The following is a 4,796-nucleotide window of genomic DNA, read 5'->3' on the forward strand; positions in this document are numbered from 1 at the left end:
TACTCAAATAAATTGTATTTTACCATTCATGGTCTGTGTTTCCAAAGGGGTAGGCATTGTAGAGTGATGTCACATTGAAGTCGGTCGGCGAAGTTGGGGTACTTTCCCCCCCCCCGACTTTGCAAGTGGGATTTCCGAGTTCAAGGGGGCGTTCCTGTAACCTGGCAATAGCCAGATTGATAATTGTGATTCACTCAAGGGAGTTCTTCACGTTATCAATCTGGGACTGTGCCACAGTGATTTGCTCGGGAAAGGCGGGACAGTCTATCTATGCAGTACTTTGAGCTGACTGGACAATGTGACGTTTGTTCTGACCAATCCCAGCAACGGATGAAAATGTTGTCTTCGGTCTCGTTTTAGGAAAAAACAAGCACACACATCTTTATCAGATAAAAATGCACAGAGCGCCTCTCACTGTGAACTAGGAACAATTGAACAAGGAAATGGTGAGTAATTCTGGGAGAACAGAATTATTTGCAGTGTCCATTTGTCCATGTTAGGTTTGTTTGTTTGTTTCCCCTGGCGTCGACACTTCCTGCTTTCGTAACAGCTGCATATCTTGGCCCCAAACACAATACTGCTTTGTGATTGGTCCGAACCACCAATGGTTCGGATCGGTGAAAATCAACGGGCTCGGTACAAGATGTATTCTTGGGAGTTTGTGAAATCACAAATACCGTGAGAAAGGAAAGGTTAGCATGCCTGTACACAATTTCTGGTTTGAAGTCAGAAAAGTCAGATTTCCCACTTTCCTCGAATGCAGCATAAATTCAGGCATTGGTCCTTGAGACTTTTTGCGCCTAAAAGTATAATAGGCATATATACCAAGTTGCAGGTTGATCAGTGGAACTTGTACCAGGAACTCATTTCTTCCAACTTTCTTTTTCTAACAGTAAATGAATATCAGGTTCCAAACTTCAATAACAAACAGGATGCATGGCTTGAGTCTTAGGTAAAGGCCACATGTCCGTACCGAGCAGAGCTGGAGGCGACACAGGCGAGCGAGGATCTGTTTTGACGCCGCACTCGGCGCAACGTCGTCGTTTATAATTAAAATGCAAATTGAACGACCTTGTTTTGAGTCTCGGGGGAGAGGCCTCGCGTCTATGTAGCCCAGCTGGCCAAATCGATTTTCATACCGCACGCTGAAATCAATTTGGAAATTTACACTCCGCACACGCAAACATAAAAAGGTGGCGGTACATAAGTCGAAACATTCTGACGAGTTTGAAGCGCTCACAGCATTTACTCACCGCCTCATAGCAATTATTGACATGTTTAAAAAATACACAATTTGACAACGTCCAACTGTTTCGACTGGATCCTAATAGAGCAAACAAATATACCTTAAGCTTCAATCTACTAAAAAACACATGCATGCGTTTGTGTTTCTTTGTTTTTGCTACATGGTCGAGCCCATATTCCAGGATTTTACAGAGTTGTAGGGGCCACTTGTCCTTGTGCAGCCATTTTAGAGGGCCCCACAACATTACACCTCTTTTTGAGGGTCAAGACTGGGTTTTAGAGATTAGGTTTGATTTGATTTATGGTTGGGGTTGGGGAAGGGTTGTGGTTAGGCAATCATTTGAGATGGTTGGGATTAGGGTAAATGGCTAGGAAATACATTATGTCAATGGGATGGCCCCACAAAGATAGTGCCACAAACTTGTATGTGCGTGTGTTTGCGTCCTTGAGTATGACATTGACGTGTAACGCATCTCGAGCTCAATTATCTCCATCCAGCGGATTTCAAACGCGCTGAGCAGGGGAGCGCCACACTCGCGAATGAGCCCGCCGCCGCGACAACAAAGTCTGTCTTTAGCTCCCCCTTGACGCCTCGCCTCATGTGTTCGAATGCGTGTGTGTGTGTGTCAGTCAACACCTGCAGTTGTCAACAGGTTGGTGCGAAACAGAGACTTCTGTAGGTGCTTGTGTTAAACTAAATTGTTGAACTTCTTAACTCTTTGACCGCCATAAACGTTTAATGACGTTCAGTATAAACCTAGAATTGGCCGCCATAGACGTTAATTGACGTCTACTATGTTTTTTTATGGAAACGGGTGGAGGAAAGCCTTGGGCAGCTGTGCTCCAAGTATCAAGCCGATCGGGTTACTAGAATGAGTATTCCTGGCCACTAGATGGCTGTGATGAGTCTTTTGGACAAGATCGGGTAGGAGACAACAGTAGAAGGAGAGAGGCGGAGCTAGAGTGTTGAGGGGGAGAGAATGGCTAACTTGGCTAAGGGAGTCAAAAAGGCTCACGCTTGATCCTTATTTTCAAAGCTCAAAAGCATCGACCAGTGCTCAAGAGCACAGTGATGACGGAGGTAAGTCATAGTTGAAGCGGTGACGCGGCTGTTTCGACCACGTCCGAAGGCCCCACCGGCTAGCGATGCTAACACCGGAGAAAAGTGGTGCACAACTGAGCACGTCTGCACAGATGACGTTTCATCATGGGTCCGATTGCAAGACAGTCTTGGACAGTCTTCCAAAGAACGTGAAGGTAAGCGCTAACATGCTAAGAGATTGCTAGTAAGATTACTTTACTAACTTTTCGGCGATCTGCTAGCAGCGTGTGTAAATGTGCTGATATACACTAGAACATCTATTACCTATACAAACGTGAATGTATGTTTTATAGATCGTGCTCACAGCAACGTCCGACCGCTTGTTCTACGACAAAGAAAGGTAAAAAACAAAACAAAAACAAAAACGTTTTCAATACACCGCAACAAGCTCCCCCTCATAGGGCCCAAAGTGACCCTTCTCACAGTGAGCAGAACAAAGGTAAAAAGAAAAAAACAAAAAGATTCTCCACAGCTCTAATAAAATATTTGATGGTAAACTTCTTCTATAATTTACAGAATGTGCATCAACCAATACATCGAAGAAAAAAAGGTAAACATGCACACACACACACACACACATTGCATCACAGTGCTCTAAAATAATGTATGATATTGAAATGTATATTTGCAGATCCCAAAGATTCTGGCTGGCTTGAAGTTGATGAATTCGGCTGGCAGCCAACCATCTTCCCCTTTGCTGCAAAACCAGGACCAAGGGATGCTGCAGCAGAGCTGAATTCCCACCTGCCAGCTGACATCCTGGAGCTCTTCATCACGGATGAACTTCTCCAGCACATCGTTCATCATACCAACCTCTACGCAAATCAGTCCATGCAGAAGCAGACTGACAAAAACTGTTGCGCACGTGTAAATAGTTTGCAAAGAGTTTTCCAAATTGTTTGTTCGGATTGCTACTGTTGCATGTAAATAAACTGTTATTTTGCAATCAAAAAACATTTTTTATTGTTGGGGTAGTGTTTTATAGAAGTTTAGGTGTTTGTAGAATCACTCATGCAAAAAAAAAAGTGCCAAATTCACTAGAGTGCATGAAACAACATCGTTTCACAAAAAGCTTGATTTCTCCGTATTTTGGAAGAAAATAGAGGATTTGGGTGAAACGAAGCTGTTTTCTATTGTTGATTACTGAAGATCCGAATAAGGTAGAAACAAACTTTTTTTATAGATGAAAGATGAGACTTCAATCTTTCATTTGGTAGTATCCGCGTTTCCATAGTCCTAACACAACATTTTCTGTGGAGCTTGAAAGATCGGTAAAATTCTGTAAATCAGCTGGCAGTATAGGGGTTACCTTTTCCGAAAATGGCTGGCAGTCAAAGAGTTAAGGAATACATGAGCAATACAAGTTACAGAAAACAACGAGCCCTCAACACCACTTTTACTGATCAACACAAAATTTGGTGAACATTTCTGTCATAACAAGAACATGAAATAGTGTCATGGACTAATGCCCAAATTTGAACAGGTTTGAAACGAATCCCATTCGCACTGCACCCAGATACTAGTTTCACAGACGGACTTGACCTTGGTTAGACATGTTGATCGTAACTAGGGCTGCCAAGTCAGCTAGTCATGACGGTTGTCAACGGCTAATTTAAATAGTCGACTAGTCTGTTTTACATATTTCAGCCTTATATTTGTTTTTTCTTCCAAAACTGCCTCAACCGCTCGTTTGACTGCCTACCGCCTGATCTTACTGGACACACATGCGCAGTAGCATTAATCCGGTTCAGACGTGACGTCAATGGAAGCTATATACTCTTAGCGCCAGCTGTACACGGTATGCTATCATGGCTAACCCACATCGGACTTTGGAAGTTTGGGAACATTTCTACAAAGATGCTAAAGCGAATAATGTTTAATGTAAAATATGCAAGACAGACCTTGCCGTTCACGGCAGCACATCGGCAATGCGTGAGCATTTGAAACGGAAGTACCTTTTGTCGAATCCTTCTGACGGCGAGGGACAGTCATCTCAGCTGCTGGAAGTTATTTGGATGGTTAGCGTAGCTAAGTGCTAACGTGGACATTAACGGAGACGCTAACTATTTAGCATACACTGTGTGATACAAACTGCACTTTAATAAAAGTTGAATATACTGTTACCTTTCACCTGTCAACATCTTTATTACTAACTTGTACATATATCGTAACAAATTCAAGCTATATGCTAACGATGTTTATATAAGAGTAGCTGCTTACTTGTCAGCTCCTTAAAAATATTGGCCCAAGTCGTCAAAATAAGAAAATGCTGGCCACCTTTGCTAAAATTGGCTACATCCTTAGTTGAACAGATAAGTTTATTATTTTATGTATATATAATTATACTCCTGAAATGAAAATGAAATGAATACGTAATTAGAATGTGGTTCCGTTTTGGGGGTTTTCTGAGGAAAAAAGGGTCGAAAAAAAGACTTTGGCCAATTATTTA

At 42.4% G+C, this 4,796-nt stretch overlaps 1 long non-coding RNA gene across 1 annotated transcript; it reads left to right on the forward strand.

The window, feature by feature from the left end:
* Positions 1 to 1,600: 1,600 nt before the first annotated feature.
* On the forward strand, positions 1,601 to 3,303 carry LOC144002011 (uncharacterized). Its single transcript, XR_013278651.1, has 4 exons — positions 1,601 to 2,502; positions 2,641 to 2,786; positions 2,864 to 2,897; positions 2,979 to 3,303. It is a non-coding gene; the product is annotated as an uncharacterized LOC144002011 (long non-coding RNA).
* Positions 3,304 to 4,796: the final 1,493 nt, after the last annotated feature.

Source organism: Festucalex cinctus, chromosome 1 (assembly GCF_051991245.1).
Source record: "Festucalex cinctus isolate MCC-2025b chromosome 1, RoL_Fcin_1.0, whole genome shotgun sequence".
NCBI classification, from domain to species: domain Eukaryota; kingdom Metazoa; phylum Chordata; class Actinopteri; order Syngnathiformes; family Syngnathidae; genus Festucalex; species Festucalex cinctus.